The 21,730-nt window shown below is 39.4% G+C and overlaps 1 long non-coding RNA gene and 1 pseudogene across 1 annotated transcript in view; one reads left to right on the top strand and one right to left on the bottom strand.

Moving 5' to 3' along the window:
- LOC126959113 (uncharacterized) overlaps window positions 1-21,730 on the top strand; it is a 455,629-nt gene that overhangs the window by 138,601 nt on the left and 295,298 nt on the right. The window lies entirely within an intron of this gene.
- Window positions 1,132-1,924, bottom strand: LOC126959111 (transmembrane protein 98-like; annotated as a pseudogene).

Below are 21,730 nucleotides of genomic sequence, written 5' to 3'. Positions count from 1 at the left end.
GTGCTAAGACAGCTAGTAACTGATGGGGACGAATGGGAACTCAAGTCTGTCTTCTTAACAACCAGACTGCATTGCCTCCCAGGAGGGTCCTGCCCAATTGGTATCCGAATAACATGTGAATGAAGGAGGCTTTATTGAAATGAATTATACTACCCACAAAATATTCATTTTAGGTTTTAAAGGTGTCCTAAAGCTAATTGCAATGAAGTGAAGATTACATAGTCTTGATTCTCTATTATGAAGAATCTTCAAGAAGAAACAGTTATACTCCTTGTTAAATTTTTCAGACTTGCTATCTTGGCATTTAATAATTTATATCACTTAAGATCTTTTCTCTCTACTAATGATGACTATTGAGTAATTTATTCATCTTGGTTTGGTCAAATTGAAACTATGTTGCTTTTATAGTGGTAATAATAGTAGAATAAAAATAATTAAATCATAACACAACTGGGCATGTATTTTCTCATTTATACCAGTGCCAGGTATAAATGACTATCAAATTGCCCATCAACTAAGAGTGATTTTTAAAATATCTTTGTTTGCTTACTTGTACAAGCTTTATATTGCATGGTATTATTTTCTTTTTTCTTTCTTTCTTTGGAAACGTTAAGTATAAATTTACTATCCACCTAGTGGTAGCTAGGTAAAATTGCAGGCATAATGATAAATAATCAACTTTGTAGTTCTCAGCTTCAAACCCAAACCTGTAAGGGGCAGGACAGACTCAAATGCCTCAGGGACCAGGCAGATAATACAAATAAATGAAATAGGCCAAGTGAGAGAGTACAAGTCTTGCCAAAAGGAGCAATCCCTATTTAGCTTCAATTGATCATCCTCTTATGAAAAGCAGATCAGAATTGCCACACGTTCTGATTGATCAAGAGAGGCCAGAAATTCTAATTTTAATGTGAAACCTCTTGATTTCTTAGACGGTGGCTCAATTTTCTTGAAAACACTAGGTGAGCTAAATAAAGCTGACAGTCCACCAGTTTTCAATGCTCCTCTGTGCAGAGTGAATGGCATCTCCCCTAACTGTAGTATTAGACTGCCACTCACAAGCCACAATTTGCAATTGCAAGAGAGGCACAAACTGACAGAGATCTCCTGCTTTACTATGTATACACAACTGAACTCTTGAGCTGTGGAGAACAACTAATTCTACAGGAAAAAGTGTAAGGCTAATCTGAGCCACCCAGGGATGGCAGCAGGGGCCTTCATGGCTAGCTGCTGGCCTGTAGGCGCTAAATTGCGGACTGCTCCTGCAGGAAGCCTTCTGGGCCTGGGAGGCCTTTATCTGGCTCAAAAGCTAGGGCTGCTTCTTGAAGGACTTTCAAATGCTCCTCAGCAGCTGACAGTGACTGGTCAATCCAGTCCAGGACCCTGTCAGATGGCAGGCATTCCTTGTCACCAGCACCAGATGACTGACAAGACAGGAGCAGGGCAGTCATCCCCGCATCCAGGAGCTTGGGGTCCAATGGAGGGTACATCGACTTCACAACATCATCCACCCTGGGGCTGTTCTACTTGGCCGCCACAATGATGTCGCTGACAATGGCTGAAGTCTTCATCTTGGCCCCAGAACCCATTGTGATGGCAACAAGCTCCTCTGTCAGAGTGTGACAAATCTTCAAGATGGCAATGCAGTGGGACATGAGACCTGAGGCATCTTTGATCCAGTCTTTGTTCTCCAGAATGGTCTCAATGTGGGGGTTGGTGATAACAACATCATCCAGTTCTAACTCAGAGGGCTCAGACTGGGTCACCATGGCACCGATGAGGTCCATAATGGGCTTAGAATCATAGCGCTGCAGAGGTCTCGGGGCTGGTAGTAGCGCTGCCTGCAATCCAGCACCAAGACTGCAAACGAAGCCAGAAAGATGGTGGCCAGCACACCTATGGCAACAATCACCACGGTCTCCATGCTTCCGGGGAGCTCCTGACTCAGTCTCCCTCACATCCTCCTCATGGGCTAAAGCTGCTGGAAGTGGCAAATTGGGGGAAGAGGATGGCAGGAGCTAGGTTCCTCCATGACACCTCCGGAGACCTGAGGGCCTCAAGCGGCAGCTCCGGGGCACATCCCGCTGCGCTCCCAAGATGGCCCCTCAGATGGCAAAGTCAGCGGTATTATTTTCTTTTAATTCCTTTGTTAGAGCTCTTAAGTTTCATCCAGTAAATGGTACATTATTTGAGGGTTTTTTTTTATGTTATAATATTTATGAACCATTAATGCAGACAAAGGAAAGAAAGCCTTACCAAGGCCCATTAGATGCTTCACAGTATTCCAGAGACAGCACAGTAGGCAAAAAAGAATTGTGGTAGGTTAAATATGGATCCAAGCTCAGTGTCTCTATTTACCATTGGAGTGATTTTGGTGAATTTCTTAATCCCTATAAGCCTCAGTTTTTCACCTATGAAATGGGATAATATTATCTAGCCTATAAAGTCTTTGTGGCGACAGAGCGAGACTCCGTCTCAAAAAAAAAAAAAAAGAAATAATATGTATAAGTTAACTGGCATGTATTAGGTGCTCAAGAAGCTGAACAATAATCACTGTTGTTTCTAAGATAATTATTATCACTACTATTAATCTCTCATTATTTATTAATGCCCCTATATCTCCATGGATCTATTTAGATGTATAGCCATGAGGTCTTACTAACTAAATGATAATCATAAAAATATTCCTTGTTATTACTTTTTCTTCAGGCGAATTTAAATATTTTTCTAACTTTCTACTTTCATGAAAGTTAAATTAACCCTCTCTGGGTGCAAATATATATTCTACCTTAAGTAGATATTTCTTATCAAGCATTTAATGCATTAAATTTCAACTTTAAATATTAAACATTTCAAACTGTAAACATTAATTTCAAACTTTAAACGTTAATAAATTTGACCATAAACCTCTCTTAATTTGAAAATTTTGAACCTTGAGACATTAATATACATTTTCTTGGCCCTGCCACCAGCTGAGATGCCTAGCTTCCTCTATGGCATATGACTACTGTATTTCTATGGCAACTGCCTTAGCATTTTGCAAGGGTCAAAAGAACCCATTCTGATATGTTAAAGGCAAAAAACAGCGATAGTCATTTAACATCAGTTTTAGTCTTATCTCTAATGTAACCCTTCTATTCAAACACTTCCTTGAATTAACTCCATACTAGATTTTGAAAACAAGTCATTTCCTGTTTCATTTTATTCCCTTTTCTTAGAAAGTCACCTCTCTTCCCCTATTGAAATTCTATCCACCTTTGCAGGGAGAGCTACAATGTCATTTTCCTGGAGGCCCATCCCACTATTACACAAGACAGGTTCCCTACCTTTGTAACATTGAGGTTTGCCTGCTAATTAGACTCTCAGCTCAAATATATTTAGGGTGGTGAGTCATTTGTGCACTTTGTTCTTCCAGAGAAAAACATTGTTGTCTGCATGTCTTTATGTGTGCATAGTGCGTGAGAGAGTCCTTTACAATCATAAATGCTCAATTTAGGTTAATTGAAAGAATAAATAAATAATGAATGATTTGTTTGGAAATAAAACAAACACTGGCTGGGGTGGCAGGGAAGCTATAAAAGGCTAGGTTGGAGACCTAGTCTGGTTGCCTGTTACATGCGTGGCTTGGGAAAATAATTTAACCTCTCTGAACTCAGTTTCTTCATCTGTAAAAACACAAGTGATCCTGCCTCCGTCCTTTCCCTGTGTAATTAGGGGATAGTTGTGGGAACCAAATAAAGAAATGCATGCACACTGTCAATGCTAACCTGAGGTATTAAGTTCCAAGACAGCTGGACAACTCAGTTGACGTTAGATACTTTTAATAGCCAACTTTACACACTATTATCTCACCCCATTAAGAATATGTTATCAAGCTGTTTTGATATTACACAGCAAAGATGATTCATTTACTCCCTCATCTGTTTTTCTGTTCATCCATTCATTCACTAAAATTTATTGAGTGCCTACTACATACCAGCTACCATGCTAGGCACTTGGGCTGTGAACATGACAAGGCAGATATAGTTCCCTTCTCTGAAGGACCTTGCATTCTTGTAAGGGAGCACTGAAATAGGTCTACAAACAAATGAGCCCACAAATAAGATAATTTTAGATGAGGATAAGTGCCAGAAAGCAAATAAAACAAGGTAGTGTGCTAGGAAGTAAGTAGGCATGGACATCATTACAGTGGTCAAGAAAAGCCTTTCTGGAGGGACCAGAATGAAGAGTAGGGACAAGCTCTGCAAAGTGGGGACAGCAAGTGCAAATGCTCTGAGGTGGGACCAGGCTGAGGTTGATCAAAGAGCAGAAAGGCCAGTGGGCTGAAGCAAAATGACCCAAGGAGAATGGAGGCATTCGCTGATGGAAAGGTGGTTTATATGCACAGAAAGATTCAGAAAGAGAAAAGCAATATATTTTCTTTGGCAAATCAGATCAAGGAGTTTAAAACTGGTTTAATTCTTGTGAAAACATAGCTCATTGGATAACATGTTAGGGTATTTACATTTATATAACCATACCGTTAGGGAGTTTTGAGATTTACTATTTTTAAAAATCATTTTAATATTAACAAAAGCAAAGCGATCTTAACATTGTCCGTGGTGGTTGATATTTTACCAGAATACTATTTTTTCCTTTCCATAAGTTGTTACTATTATTATTTTGGTGATTTGTTGCACCTTCTGCTGTCATTCATTGTAACCAATATTTAGTGGAAAGTCTGAATTAAAACATTTTAAAATATATTTAATTGTATTTCATTCACAATCTTTTACTAATAGGAAGTGTTAGGTTCTTTGTAGGTACTAGCTGAAGGGGGAAAAATTTAGTCCCTCATGGAGTCCTCATGGAGTACACACACACACACACACACACAAACACACACACAATTTTTAACTGTGATAAATGCTGAGAAAGAGGTTATGTGCTATCACGCTAATTCCTTTTTTTTTTTTTTTTTTTTTTTGAGACAGAGTCTCACTCTGTCACCCAGGCTGGAGTGCAATGGCGTGATCTTGGCTCACTGCAACCTCAGCCTCTTGGGTTCAAGCCATTCTCCTGCCTTAGCCTCCCAAGTAGCTGGGATTATAGGTGCCTGCCACCACGCCCGGCTAATTTTTTTAGTTTTTATTTTTAATAGAGATGGGATTTCACCATCTTGGCCAGGCTGGTCTTAAACTCCTGACCTCATGATCCACCTCCCTCGCCCTTCCAAAGTGCTAGGATTGCAGGCGTGAGCCATGGCACCCAGCCCTATCATGCTAATTCTTAACAACAGGAATTTACCAGGTAAGAAGGTCAGGGTTTACCTAGTCAGGATTATGAACTATCAGTCCTACTTTAATCACAATTAGAATGGTGTATAATAAGTTTTTATCCCCACTGTAGCTTTTTACCTTTCCTTAGAGATAAATTGCATGTAAATATATATTAAAGTGCTTCAAGTCAGTTTTGTCTCTTAAGTATATTTTTTTTCTTTGTAATTTGCTTTTACTTTTAATTTCAACAGCAAACCAATATCCTTTCCCCACCCTTTTTCATATTCACAGAGAGGAGTCATCCCTGTTGTTGACACTAATCAATGATCACTCGTATTTTGTTGGCAGAGAGATTTATCCCATCTCTTGTGAGTTCTCTTCTCCTTTTTGCACTCTCCACCCTAGACATCTGGGCCACAATTGCCAGAAGCCTCCGAGTGCTCCATCTCACTTTCCTCCTTCCAAGTCTCCCCGTGTGTCATCTCTCTGGTCACAGTGGTGTCCCAACCAGTGGTCCCTGCAGTTTCCTGACACTGAAACCTGCTCAGCCAGACGGCACAACTCCCTTCAGGCAGCAACTCTGTGCCAGGCATCGGACTTCCAGGCTCATAAACGTGGAATCTGTTAGGCTGAGAACATAAGTGCTCCAGCCCATTATTAGCTGGTAGAAAGCTTATAAAAAAGAACTTTATAAACCAAGGCATGAGTAAATAATTTCATGAGCAAAGCTGCAGTGTGGCAGTTCTTGGTTTAAAGCTGAAAGCCTTTCTGATGTGTTGCCAGAGGATTAAACGCTATCACCATGTTTCAGGCAGTGATTTTTATTGCATGTTTCATTCAGGATTTGGCATTGGAAAAGAAGGAACTCTGCACACATCAAATTGAAATGAGAAAGCAATTCTTTGCTATTTGAGGCAGGGATGCTATTGTTTCGAGGACATTATCTTCTGTTGAGGTGATTCCCATCTTGTGCGCACTCTCTCTCCATTTTTCAACAGATATTTACCATTTTTCATTTCTTGATAAATCCTTTTTGTAATGCCTGGTACTTTCAATATTATTCTTCAAATAATTCTGACAAACAGAATGATACGTTGCTTAACGATGGGGCTGTGTTCTGAGAAATGCTTCATTAGGTGATTTTGTCCTTGTGAGATGATTGTAGGGCGTACTTACACAAACCTAGATGGTTTAGCCTCCTACACACCTAGACTATATGGCATGACCTATTGCTCCCAGGCTACAAACCTGTACAGGATGTTACTGTACTGAATACTATAGGCAATTATGACACAATGGTAAGCATTTGTGTATCTAAACAAATCTAAGCATAGAAAAAGCACAGTAAAAGTATGGTATTATAATCATATGTCCGGGACCACTGTTGTTTATGTGGTCCATTGTTGACTGAAACGTTGTTATGTGGTGCATGACTGTAAGGTGGTCTGTTTGCAGTATTAGAAGAGAAATAGCTTGTGTAGCACTCATAGAAAATCAGGGATTAAAATAGGCAGAGCAAAAAATCAAGGACTCACCTCTCTTACTTAAAAAAAAAAAGCACCGGGCGAGGTGGCGGGCGCCTGTAGTCCCAGCTACTCGGAAGGCGGAGGCAGGAGAATGGCGTGAACCCGGGAGGCGGAGCTTGCAGTGAACTGAGATCCGGCCACTGCACTCCAGCCTGGGTGACAGCGCGAGACTCCGTCTCAAAAAAAAAAAAAAAAAAAAAAGCAGGTCATTGAGCACAAGGTTACGGCTTTGGGTTGGCCACCCTGAGTTAGAGTGCGACTTGAGGGTCTGAGTCTCACTGAAAAGTTATTTCACATCCTGGTGGATCAGGCTCTTTGAGAGTATAGGCCACACGCTACTCTGCCTCTGGGATGGCAAACAGGAGCACCCAAACTCCCTTCAGTCAGCTCCCTTTCCTTTTCTACCATTTTCTATCTTCGTTCCTTCCCTTTAATAAGGGAAACAAAACTTCTTCCTTTTAATGACTGCCACCAGAGCTCCTCTTTGCAAGGTAACTTTGTTGTGAAAAGGTGCATGACATTGATACAGACAGCTATAGGCAGGTGAGACACTAGGACATGGAGGAGGCTGGTTCCAATGCCCCATTAAGGATGGCAAGGCAGCCCTGCACAAAACCAAGAGAGCAAGGGCTCCAGACAGGGTGGGGAGGGAAGCGTGAGGTAGAGGGCCCTGAGGCTGGGATTGTGGAGTGGAGAACCCATGGTACCCTGGAGGTGGAGGGACTGAGGCACACTTAACAGTAGTAATGCCTATTTTTCTGTTTGCATTTTTGAGATGTAAATGCCCCCTCCCACTCCCTCTAAAATCCTTTAGTAGGGAGGAGAGTGCTGATGAGCTCCTGCCTAAGGGATGGGTGGGCCTAAGGAGGGCCTGAGTTTCCTGTATATGTATTATAGAACAGCCATAGTCAGCCTTACAGCTGCAGGAGGTCAGGAGACCATCACAAGAGTTAGGCCCTTCAGGGGTTTGAGGAAATCTCCAGGCTGGAATCTGGACTGCCCTAAGCCATGAAATCTGGAGATTTAAGTCAATTTTCCCTGGGTCTCCAAACATCAGCAGAACCATCAGCACAACCTACTATTAACTTTGGTTTATAATAGATTTTCAATAGGCCTATACTACAGTACTTTGTAATAAGTAACATGGAAATGAATGTTAGTGAGGTGGTTTGCAAAGATCCTGGCTTGCAGCTAGACAAAATGTGCAAGGCAGAAGGCAGAAATGTGCTTAGCGCAAACAGGTAATTAAGAGAATTAAAAAAAAAATCCAATAGTCTGGTTCATGGTAGAATAAAATGCCACTCTATTCTGTTTATAGGAGCATTTTTAATTGGCAAATATTAGAATCCGTGGAAAATCAGTCAGAGAAAATCCAGTTAAAACTCTTCATGGACTCATGCTCTAGCAACATTCTTAGAAAAAAGGCTTTTAGAAAAGTATTATATTTCTTATTCCTCATACAGTTAGGGAACACTTTTCTGCAGATTACTTCTTTCCGGGATTTTATCCTGGGGCTCTTCCTCCCACCCTTTGCTCTTCTCTACGTTACATACATGTAGGCTGCACTTTGCCTGTGAAAAGCCATGGTAGGTGGCTGCCCTACTGCAGCAGCTTGGGGTTCTCCTCTGGACGCTATCCTCCAGTGATTGCATGGATGTCCCGCAGAGCTCTCCCAGCTCCCTTCATGGTGGGCTTCACCTCCTCCTAGAGGACCTCAATGGACTCTTCACTTCAGAGCTTCTCATTCTTCTTATCCAGCTTCTCCACATAGACAGAAGCCTATGTGCAGAAAGTTCAGAACAGCGCAAGGCTGATTTTCCTCCAACATGTAGGTAATAGGATTCCAGAGTGTGTAACTCTTTGAAAGGACTTTCTTCCATTCTGTTTAGAAAGGCATTTACTGTTAGCACAGAGAAGTGGCTTTGTCTTTCTCTATTGGTCTGAGTGACAAAGAATGCAAGGTGTGTAGTTGTGTGTGTGAGAGTGTATATGAATGTACTTGTGAGTGTGTATCTGTGTCTGGGTGGGGAAGAATAATAGAAAAGGAAGGGAAATCTAATGACTTCACTCAATAGTGAGCAATCATTTTTCATTCAGGACAATTAGGAAGCATACTGTATAACATTATCTTTTGCGTCAGTACATTCAGTATTTACACTAGTACTTCAAACATTTATTACTTTGTCACTAAAAGGTTTCATTTTGGGAGGTGAATTGTCAAGGTGACCTAAATAGTACAAACTGCAGAACTTGATGGTTATACCATGTCTTTGAACACTTACTGTATCTTTAAAAGCAGTGGAGCTGAGGCGAGGGATTTGTGGAATTTGAGAATGAGGCTGTGAATTGGCACCAACAGATCAGGGAGTGATGCTTTGGTGCCCAGGAAGCTGGAGGACAGAAGCTGTTATCTGAGAGAGTGCTGAAACAAGAATGGATTTTAAATGTGAATACCTGTCCTTACTTTTCTGCTCATATAGTCTGTACCATTTGGGCTTCTTGGTTGCAAGCAACAGAAACTGGCTCTAATTAATTTAAACAAAAAGGGAATTGTTATAAGGATATTTTCAATGGGAAGCTGAAGAACAAGCTTGGAGAGTAGGAAGCAATGTCTCCTCAAAACCCAGGCAATGGAACCATAACATCACAGGTCCCACTGCAGAGACAGGCCACTCTACACTCCATCTGCACAGTTGTGAGAAGTGTGACCCACAACCCTCCCCTGCTTTCCTCGCATGCTCAGACCACAGTTCTGGGAGGGTGTATCCTTGGCTGAGCCTGACTCAGGGCTGCCCTTCCTCCCCCAGAATACTGCACAGGGGTAGGGGAGGGAGAGGCCTCGCCCCTTTGGCGTTCATGGTGTAGTGGATGGTGATTTCCTTTGTCTCTAAGACCACGCAAAATGAGGGCTCTCCAATAAAGAGAGACTGATGTGCGAACGCGAAGATGGTAGGAAGTTGAAGACTGTCAAACTAAAAAGTGGTTCAAGTTCATTACATGCTCCGTGACTTAGCCAGAAGAGACTGGGATACTGAAGCATGTCCTTATAGGTTTCTTCCTGGTTGGGGTTTCTTCTCTCTTCTACTCCAGGCTCAGCTACAAATGTCACATTGCTGGGGGCAGCTGACTAGATGAGCGCATAGGAGTAAGAGGCTGGCATCTGTAAAATAAAAATAGCACCACTCATCTCCCAGTGTGCTTGTGAGGATTAAATAGGCTATTTGTGAGGTACCTAGTACTGTGCCTGGCATTGAGCAGTGTGCTCAGAAGATGTTAGGTTGTGGCCCTCACTGCGCTGTTTCCCAAAGGGCAGTGGGCAAGTGGGATGTGCCAGTTGTCATTTTATTTATTCAACCAATATACTAATATTATTGAGTGCCATTGCTCTTATTTTCTTCAAGGACTGGTGAAGACATTGTCCAGGAATGTACCACCTACTAGTTGTGCAACCTTAGGCAAGTTTTTTAGCCTCTGTGAGAATCCATGTGAATGGCTGTAAAGGAGAGATAGTAATCATACCTACGTCAAATAATTTTTCTAAGTCTTAAATGAGATAATCCATGTAAAGTAGTTAGCATAGGGCCTGGCAACAGGAAATACTCAGTACCTGTTAATGATTAATAAGAAACCAAAGAGTTTAAAACGTTTTCCTTGAATCCACTTACATATCCAACCTCTTCTAACAAAGAGTGGTATACTTCATGAGCTTACCACAAGCTCTTTGTTCTAAATGCACCTTATTTTCTAAGGATCCAAGAAGCTACCATGTAGCCCTGAAGCTGGAAGAACATCATGGGTGTTATAGCTCATCCTCTAAATTGTATGAAGGAAGAGATGGGGGCTGGCTGGTGGCAGATTTACTGACTCTCCACATGGTGCTCCATCAATCTCATCTCATGAATTGATCATCATCAGTTGCAATAGGCTTATTTTCTATTTCTTTTCCTTTTTTAATTTTTTTGAGATGGAGTCTCGCTCCATTGCCCAAGCTGGAGTATAGTGGTGCAATCTCAGCTCACTGCAACCTCTTCCTCCTCGGTTCAATCAGTTCTTCTGTCTCAGCCTCCCAAGAAGCAGGGACTACAGTTGCCTGCCACCACGACCGGCTAATTTTTGTATTTTTAGTAGAGACAGTGTTTCACCTTGTTGGTCAGGCTGGTCTCAAACTCCTGACCTCAGGTGATCCACCCACCTCAGCCTCTCCAAGTGCTGGGATTACAGGCATGAGCCACCACGCCCAGCCTTATTTTCTATTTCTACCCACCTCAATTAAAGTAAAAAAATCAAATGTTGGTCAGGCAGAGTTCAGTTATCACAGGGTTCTGCTGTTTTACCACTTCTCTTCCTGCTGTCATTGATGGAAGTGGTCAGGCTATGCAGTTAGGTAAGGCCTGTCAATCTCACCTTATCTAATCATTTCCATCTACTCATAGCAGACTGTCATAAGAAGAAATGGAAGTGGTACGGGGAGGCTTTGGCTGTCTTTTAATTCCTATCATCCTTGAAGTGGTTACTTAATATTCTGTCTATTATTCCTTGTGGAATCTCTTTGGCATTACCAATTGCCTTATTTTCTCATGGAGTTAAATTACTTTCAAATGATTTTTCTCGCACTATGGTAGCTTGCATTTTTCTAAGCTGACTCTAGTTTATAATTTTCTGGCATTAGATTCAATCCCTTCGTCTTTGTGTATCTGAACACAATTTTTACCTATTCAAAACAGAACTTCCACTAATATCAATAACCTAATGTTCATTCTCTATTCCAAGTCATTTATAAAATTTTTATTGGGACCAGAGAGAATAGACCTTCTGCCAAATATCTTGTCTGAATTGGACACTGAGCCATTTATCGATTTCCTTTGTTTAAAAAATAGGTTAGCTATTTAAAAATTTATTTGACAATGTTTTTCCCAAGCTAATTTAAATTTACTTTAGATAACATTTTATTAAATACTGTATCAGATGATTTATTAATTCCGTCCCTCACGTAATTCTGCATTATTTCCTAAACAAATTATTATTGTTGTTATTATTATTATTATTTATTTATTTATTTTTTGAGACAGAGTCTCGCTCTGTCACCCAGGCTGGAGTGCAGTGGCGCGATCTCGGCTCACTGCAAGCTCCGCCTCCTGAGTTCACGCCATTCTCCTGCCTCAGCCTCCAGATTAGCTGGGACTACAGGAGCCCGCTGCCATGCCCGGCTAATTTTTTTGTATTTTTTTTTTTTAATAGAGACAGGGTTTCACCGTGTTAGCCAGGATGGTCTCGATCTCCTGACCTCGTGATCCGCCCGCCTCGGCCTCCCAAAATGCTAGGATTACAGGCGTGAGCCACTGCTCTTGGCCACAGATTATTTTTATAATTTCGCAAAGAGCAGCTATGTTATTTTATTTGAAACAACTTGTTTAAATAAATGCTTGGCATTGCTTTGCTATTGCTTGGGATTTTAAAATTTTGAAGGTTATAGTTTTGATTTTTCTTACACTTTTAAAAAATAGATGAGCTGAGTAACTCCCTTTAATCAAGAATTTATAAGTTACAAATATTCATACTTTCCATACCAAATAAAAAGATAATTCTTTACAAATCGACGTTTCTGTAGAGACAGCAATTTTTTTTTCAATGATGTTCTTTTGGACTTTAGGAACAGAGGGTTTTTGTTATTGTTGCAGTTTTTAAAACTCTTCTTCAATGTACTTCAAATTACCACTCTTCAATGTTCTTTTTAAAGACAGATTTGAATGCCACTAAGCTTCATGTACAAACTTTAAAACTGTTTTCATTCATTTCATACCTACACTCATTTATGTTGTGTATATTCTCTGTAATTCCTGTTTTCTTATTTATTTATTTAAGCTAGGATCTCCTGGTGGCGCTTGTCAATGTGAGTCTTAATGTAATCACCAAGCGCAGATTTTCTTTGGGTTTATTTTTGTGCTCTCTAGCTCAAAATTGCCCTTCATATAATTTGGTACTTTTTGATGCCAACTGATGGGCTGTCATTAGTTTAATGTGTCCACTCATACAGCATTGTGAGGCCTACACCATCTACATAGTCAGTCTTATTTCTCTTTCCCTGGGGTTAACTCAGTATCTACTGTAATTTCCTTTACCTGTTTTTAACTACATACTATTTTATAGGACTACAGATTACTTTTTTCCAGACTTTATCCAAATGTGATATTAAAAATCCTTTCTATATGCTATGCTATGTTTCAACATCTTTTTTAAGTTCAATATTGATCAATTAGGAACATATTTATAAGGAACACTCAATATTTAATCTGAGTGATTAGGTTGCATTTTCAGCTATATCTCAATATACAGTTCAATAAGTTCCTCACATCTTTTCCATATGAGGATATAATTACCCGGCATTTTTCTTTTTCACAGAATGAGATGTTCTGGATTAAGCCTACATTCTTATGCAGCATTAAATAAATATATGTTGTTTTAAAATTAATATGTAAATGATCTAACATTACACATATGTGTTCATCCTTTCTTTCCCCTAACAATTATATCTAACATTTTATGTAAATAAGATTAAACTCTGGTCAGGCCCTATAATCCCAGCACTTTGGGAGGCCAAGGTGAATGGATCACTTGAGATCAGGAGTTCGAGACCAGCCCGATTAACATGGTGAAACCTCATCTCTACTGAAAATACAAAAATTAGCCCAGGTGTAGTGGCACGCGCCCGTAATCCCAATTACTCGGGAGACTGAGGCATGGGAATACCTTGAACCTGGGAGGCAGAGGTTGCAGTGAGCCAAGATTGTGTTACCGCACTCCAGCCTGGGCTACAGAGTGAGACCCTGTCTCAATAAAAACAAAAGATCAAACTCTCCTTTGTCTCCTTTGAGTTAAACTTTCATTTCCAGCAGAAATGTTCAGTCTTTGATTTCTGAACTCCTCATTCTTTTTCTCCCCAAAGGGCTTTTTTTCTTTCTTTTTTTTTTTTTTTGACAATGTTATAAAAAATTAAGGAATACATGAATTTTATTCAAATATCCACTACCAAGAAGTAATCGTTTATGAAATTACATTCTGGGAAAAAAGGACCAACATTAAGTCTGAAATGATAGCTTGAGACTAGGAGTTCAAGACCAGTCTGGGCAACATAGCAAGAACCTGTTTTCCACAAAAAGGAAAAATAAAATAGAATAAAATGAGGCCATTCCCTGTGTTGCCTACCCCAGTTTCACAAGATAATACTAGTGTCTTGGATGTTAGGGGAATTCTGTTGGGGTCTGACAGAGACCACTCAGTATACTTTTTTGGGACCCGGCTTCCTTGACATCCAGCTCTAATTTAAACGTCTTTGATTATCATCACAGCTGAAAATGCCACAAATTTGTTCTTTTTAAAAAAATTGTAGTAAAATATCATTTAGTGATTTTTAAGTGTACAATTTAGTGGCTTTAAGTACATTTATGTTGTTGAGCAACCACCACCAACATCCATCTGCAGAACTCTTTTTATCTTGCAGAACTGAGACCATTTGCCTAATGGTCTCAGTTCTGCAAGATAAAAAATAATAACTCCCCATTCCCCACTTTTCCCAACCCCCTGGCAAGCACAGTTCTACTTTTTGTGTCTGAGAATTTGACTACTTTACAGACATCATATAAATGAAATCGTACAATGTTTGTCCTTTTGTGTCTGTCTTATTTCACTTAGCATAACGTGTCAGGTTCATCCGTGTTGTAGCATGTGTCAGAATTTTCTTCCTTTTTAAGGCTGAATAATATTGCATTGTATGTATGTACTATACTTGGCTTATCCATTCTTGTGTCAATGGACTTTTGAGTTGTTTGTACCTTTTTCCTATTTTTGAATAACACTGCTATGAACATTGATTACAAATATCTGTTCAGGCCCCTACTTTCAATTATTTTGGGTATATACCAGAAAGTAATATTGCTGGGTCATGTGGTAATTCTGTGTTCAATTTTTTTAAGAACCCACACATCTGTTTTTACCTGTATGATGATAATTCCTCTGATTATATTCACTTTTAGCAGAAATTTTATTATCTTGTGGCTTCTGAATTCATTTTAAGTTTTTAACAAGTACAAAAACAGAGGTAAAATAAAATGCCAAGAATTATGGCACTCCTGGTTTAGTAACTTTTAAAATACAGCATACATTAACTTTTAGAAATGATAAGCTATAGATTCTCTTTCTGTATCTATAGCAAAGCCAATTTCTTTATTTTTTTTCAAAATTATCATTTTAAAAACTGAGTTTTACTCAGATTATCTTTTCAAAATGTTCTAATATTTGAAGTTTTCATAGTATTTTCTCCTACTTATAAAGCTTACTTTAAAAGGAAACAAAGAGAAGTATGATTTGCTGAGGCAAAATTATAGGGGTATCCTTTAAAAAATAAACCATTCCTAGAGATCTGAACTTAGAAAACGAGTCCATTAGAAGATGATTATCTGTGTTGTCCAAAACAGATCTTGAATTCATCAAAGGTTTCTTTTAACTAGTTTCCTGATGCATTATTTGAAAGGATTTGATTTATTAATAATTTTCTGAGAAGCCATTGTAAAGACATTATGGCAAAATTGTTCTTGATTTGTAGAGTAATTAGAATTTGTGATATTTGTACAGGGTTCGTGAAGTTGGCTTTTTTTGCAAAAGTTGTTTGAGGAAAAATAAAAGCCTGTTAACCAGACTATAAACAAGGTTCCAAAGGAAAATGATTGCCTGTTGAAGAGAGCCAAAGTGTTTTCAGGCATTTAAGAAATAGTAATTTAGGGACAAACTGCCATTTGAGTGTCCTGCAGAGGCTAACAATGCTTATGCTGAAGCTGTAATATGCTAGCTTCAAGCCATTCTTATTGATTAATGCTTTAATGGGCTTTTTGCTAAGCAACATTTAGTTAGAACAGTTATTATACATGTTTGACTGTATAAAATTGCATTTATTGAATATCCAGTTTAGGGAAGATAAAGGAGAAAATTACACTTTTCTTGAGTTGTCTCTGGCACTACAGTTAGGTTACTGCCTTTTAAATGCTTGAAATTAAAGCTTTCATCTTGAATTATCATAGTATTTCTACTTTTATTTTCTGAGTATGGTCTATAGTTACAGCTGCTGACAAAGAATGGAATCTGGCTAACACAAATTTGAGAGAAGGAAGAAAAAGCTGGTTGAATTCCCTGTAGATTAGGATTTGGGGTTCTGGGACAGACATTTACCAACATCTGTTTCAAAGGAGAAAATAGAAGCCCACCCTAGAAGTCTAAGGGTCATCAGGAAATAGACAAATATCAGGATATTATGTTAAAGCACATCTGTCTCCACTTTGGCATGAAAAGCCTATATTTAGATATTATTTTAAGAGCTATGTTTAAAAATGCTGATAAAGTAGATTCCATACTCATTTCTTAGTCAACTGTGTTATTTTTCTTTTTCACAGATGTGCACACTTGGTACTATAGTCTGAATATATTTTCTACCAAGACCAAAATTTAAAAAGTAAAAGTATGGAATCTCTGTCTTCTACATTCTGGCTTAAAACTTTGGAGCATACCTTGAAGAGCTTATGCATCGTTGGTGGAAAGTCCTCGCATCATTATTTTACCTTGTGTGTATACATGCATGTGTGTATTTCACTGCTGTTGCCTGGGGCCTCCTCAGTTGGTGTGGTATATTGCTGGTCTTCAATCACCTGGTCATACCAGGCCTGTTGTAGCCCTGGAGGTTTGGTGCTTGTTTGAATCAAGTCTGGTAGCAACCTTCTGTAGACCTAATTCTTTCAGCTGTGATTTGTTATAGAAAAAATAACTGTTTGAATCTGAGATCTAGGCCAGCTCTTATCAGCTACTGAGGGTTCTGTTTGTGGAGGTGCCCCCTGTGCATGCTGAAGCCAGATTTTGGCACAGTTACAGAGACATGCAGAGCTGCATTCATTTCACAATTCTAGATGCAAATAGCCTATTATGGGTCGGGTTTAGAGTTATTTATTGTAGTATTTTAGTCAGTTTGGGCTGCTATAAAAAAATACAATAGACTGGGTAACTTAGACAACAGAGGTTTATTTCTCACAGTTCTGGAGGTTGAGAAGTCCAAGATCAAGGTGCTGGCAGATACAGTCTGGTGAGGGCTTCCTTTTTGGTTTGCAGACAGCTGTCTTGTATTCTTACGCTGTGTGGGGATGGGGAGGGAGAGATATCTCTTCTGTGTCTTTTCTTATATGGACACTAATCTCATTCATGAGGGCACCACCCTCTTGACCTATTAATAATCACATCCCAAAGCCCCACCTCCCAATACCATCACAGTAGGGATTTAGGCTTCCACATTCAGTCTATAGCCTATAGTTATTCATTCTTACAATAAAAGATGTATTTCTATTTTTCTTCGTATCTTCTCTTCCTGGTCACTGGTTTGTTTTTTCATTCTGGAGAAAAATAAGAGGTAATTTTCCCCCAATTATAATTTATTCCTGGAATCAATTATAATGTATTCAGCTCCAGGAGTGTTACTTTGTAAGTTTGAAAGAAACAAGAAGATATGCTTGGCTTTGCTAAAAAAAGGTATTATTACTATTATTCAGTTATTAAGAGAGGGAGAAAGTCTTAGTTTGGTGCTAATACATCTTTAACAACAACCTACAATCTCCTATTTTAAAAAAGAGAGAGAGTAGGACCAAAGTTCAGAGTCTTTAGGAGGCAACTGTTTCCAGTGAGAATTTAATGACATTACTGTGTTTTTACTTCTTGAGAGTTTCCTTCTATTTATGGCAAATAGAACAGCTTTTAAGATTTCTTTCAAACTCTTGTTGGACCAGAAGTTGAAGTAAATTCTGTTTGGATTGTTTTATTTAATCTTTACAATAACTCAGTGTGTTTGAGGCTATTTTATTTTATTCTATTCTTTTGAGACAGAGTCTTGCTCTGTTACCCAGGCTGTAGGGCAATGACGCAATCATGGCTCACTGCAACCTTGACCTCCTGGGCTCAAGCCATCCTCCCACCTCAGCCTCCCAAGTAGCTGGGACCACAGGCATGTGCCATCATACCTGGCTAATTTAAAAAAAAAATTTTGTAGAGACGGGGTCTCCTTTTGTTTCTCAGACTGGTATCAAATTCCTAGGCTCAAAGTGCTGGCATTACAGGCATGAGCTACTGCGTGAGGCCTGAAGCTATTTTAAACCACATTTTACATATGAAAAAAACAGAGACTCAGGGAGATTAAGTAACTTGCCTAAAGTCACTTATATTGTGGAAATCTAGAATTCGGATTCAGCTCCGTCTGAATCCAGAGCCCAAACTTTGACCCACTGTGCACATGGTCTGTGCATCAGAGCTTCTGTAACAGGGAAAAAGCAAGTTTCAGGCCATCTCTATTCATGTCCAGCAGTTCTTGCTAGCATCCTATGGGTAGCACAGAAATTTATATGTGCCTAATTCCTTCTGTCCCCAGACTAGCTGTAGTAATGTCACATACTGAAATTCAAGATAATAACATTCTCAGAGGGCTTTTCTTTTTAGGGGTGGGAACAGTTTAAAATAAAACTAATTTTCCCCACCAATGGTATTTTTTTTTACATATATATATGTATGTATGTATATATATATAGAGAGAGAGAAGTAAAATGGGAGAAAAAGTAGTAAAAATATTTAACCCAATTTATTGTCATTCATGGGCAGCTGAATATCCTGGAAGAGACATTAGACTGCACGCCAGAGGGGAGTTATAGTGCCTAACCCAACGAAGCAGGTCCAGAAACCACTAGAGATTTCTGCTGCTTCGCTGATGTAAGCTATAGTTAAATTAAAACAATGATTTTTAGCCTGGCGAGGTGGTTCATGCCTGTAATTCTAGCAGTTTGGGAGGCCATTGTGGGTGGATCACCTGAGGTAAGGAGTTCGAGACCAGCCTGGCCAATGTGGTGAAACCCCGTCTCTACTAAAAATACAAAAATTAGCCAGGCATGGTGGCAGGCGCCTGTAATCCCAGCTACTTGGGAGGCTGAGGCTGGAGAATTGCTTGAACCCAGGAGGCAGAGGTTGCAGTGAGCAGAGATAGAGTCACTTCACTCCAGCCTAGGCAAAAGAGCAAAACTCCTTCTCAAAAATAAATAAATAAACAAATAAGTAAAATAAAACAATGATTTTTAAATAGCTTTTTAAGATGAATTATATACTTTTAAATCGTTTGTATAAAAATGGATAAAAGTGGAGCCGTTCTGATTTCTAAATTAGGGAGGAGGGATAGTACTCGGATCTGTCCATATAAATTTAATTCCAAACTCCCCCGCAACTTGCTACCACTGTGATCTTTGGCAAGTTACTTAATCTCTCTAAGCCTCAGTTCCTTTATCTGTAAAGTGGGGTATAACAATAATATTCACCTTATAGAGTGACTATGAATCAATGTAAAATCCTGAGAACAGCACCTGGAACATAGAACCATTGTTTATGTTACGGTTTTATTTTTGCTGGAAGCTGGTTGAAGAAAAGATACAAGTCGCTGCTTAAGATCTATTTAGCTGGTTGATCTCTAAAATCTCAGAATTCTATTCTGTATTTCTATACTAGAAATTTCTAGAGCATAACTCAGAACGCCAAACTTAAGAATCCATCAAATTACCATATTTAGGAGTGTTTTGTGCTTGCTTGTTAATTTTATGCCTTAAATTCTAGGAAACGTTGTTGATAGCTACGTGCCTATCATCTGTGCTATTTTTCTCAATGTGATTAGTCTCTGGAAGGCTGAAATCAAAATGTTTTGGAAGTGACACCAAAGAAAATAAGTCTAGACTTTGTTGGTTATCCCTATTTGTTGTGAAAATGTCCTTCAGCGACTAGAGGATAACACTTGCACAGAGCACCTGCTTTCCTTGATGTCACACATCGTGTTATTTATTATATCTTGGGAACAATAGTGTCTGCTCCAGAGGCATATTGCTGAAGTGTTTAATTAGCCAAAGGCCCTTGATTTCATCAGTACCTCTGGGTCCTTGACCCCTGACCTTTTTGGCTCCAGAAAGGCTGCAGGTACAGATCTATTTGCCGGTCAACAAGCTGGTATCAAGTCTCCTCTTTGCCCCATTCCTACCCCCTTTTCAGTAAACAATACATTCTAATATAAAATAGATAGGATGATAGCTTATCAGGGAAACTGCCAAGACCCCAGGGTTTCTGTCTCCTTGGAAAATTACTAAGCCACATTTAATACCGTGGAAATCAACTTCCTGTCGCCCAGAATTATTAGCCTGCCCTTTTGGTATTAAGCAGCACTGCTGACACAATCTATACTAAAGGCAGAAGAGAAATAGGGATCTCTACCCTACTGTCTTAAAATAAATACAGGCAAATCTGTTAGAGGAATTCATTACATTTTAAAACTCAGAAGGATGTGAAAATAAGCACAGATAGATAGCTGCAAATGGAGAAAGGATAAATGCCTTTGGCACAAATTCTTCATTATATAGGAATTAGAGTAGATGCTAAGAAGAATCAAAATGTTATACATGCTCTACCTTCAAAAGTTAATTATGATTTTAAAATAATTCAGTGGAGTGGCTACGATTATAAGCTTTCAAGGCAGATTGCCTGAGATGGAATCTCAGCAATGCTATTAATTAGGTGTGTGATCTGGAACAGTTACTTCCCTCGCTGTGATTTTGCTCCTGCATCTGTGAAATGGAGTTCTGGTTATCCACTGCTGTCTAACAAACTACCCCCACCATTGAATTGCCTAAAGCAACATCCATTTTATGAAAACTCGTGATTTTGTGGGTCAGAAATCTGCGCAGGACTCTCCTGGCAATTCTGCTCCATGTTGCACTGATTGGGCCACCTGGTGGTATTCAGTGGGCAGCTGCTTAGTTCTGGAGGTCCGTGATTTCCCTCACGGTCTGGCATCTCGACAGGGCAGCTGGGAAGCTGCACTTAGAGCCTCTGGAGATGGTGTCTTCAGCAGGGTAGTTGGGCTTCTTACATTGGAGGCAGGAAAAGGAAGCTCTCAAGGCTTGTCCCCGGAAACAGTCACTGCGTCATTTCCTGGTCAAAACAGTCACAGAGCCTGCTCAGATTCAGGGAGGGGTCTTTGACTTCACCCCTCCATAGGAGGGGTGTCAAAGAATTTGCGGCCCTCTGTAATCAACCACAGATGGGGTGTATAGTAGTGCTGATCTGATAAAGTAATTGTGAGGATTAAATAAGACAGTATCTATAAAGTGTTCAACAGCATCCATCAGATTAAATGTTCCATGTGTTAGATGTTATATGTTTATGTATACTATTTCTATATATCAATGTATACATGTATAATTATATTTATAAATCATACTATATATTTATGGACAATCTGATATGTATGCCTACTATAGCTAGGTAGGTAGGTTATCTATGTGTAATTACATTTATATAATTACATTACAATAAAATGGAGGCCGACGTGGATATGAACAATCCTCAAGTAATTTCTACATCAACTTTCTTAGTATTTGCATAGTGAGTCGCTTTCCTTGCTGGGGGAAATAAGAGAATTGCTGCAGAAAGAGGTTTTTTTTTATTGAATTGTTTTAACTAAAACTAAACATCACTGGACACTGAAGTGACAGAACTGCTCCAGTGTGGACTCTCAGGAGGGGGTGGTGGCTGAGGCGCTCAGCCCACTGGCCTTGAGGAAGGAAGGTCAGTCAGGCAGTATGTTTGATGGGGAACAGAGGACACTGGGGGAATTATTTTCCTCCTAAGAATTATTTTACTGCTTTGTGCTTTCAAGTCTCACCTTTAAGGAGCCACATTGTAATCAATAATTGGAGAGTTAGCTTCCATGCCGAGAGACTGAGAGAAAGAAAGTAGTGGTCCTCTAAGAAGAAACATTTCCAAATACAAAACAAGGTCACACATGAAAGGGCTAATGTGACAAATGTGCCAGCGTGTTGTAGGAAGGCCAAGGCTCTAGAA

Source organism: Macaca thibetana, chromosome 7, assembly GCF_024542745.1.
Source record: "Macaca thibetana thibetana isolate TM-01 chromosome 7, ASM2454274v1, whole genome shotgun sequence".
Classification (NCBI taxonomy): domain Eukaryota; kingdom Metazoa; phylum Chordata; class Mammalia; order Primates; family Cercopithecidae; genus Macaca; species Macaca thibetana.
The sequence above is the reverse complement of the archived record's forward strand: the minus strand, read 5'-3'. Positions and strand labels throughout refer to the sequence as shown.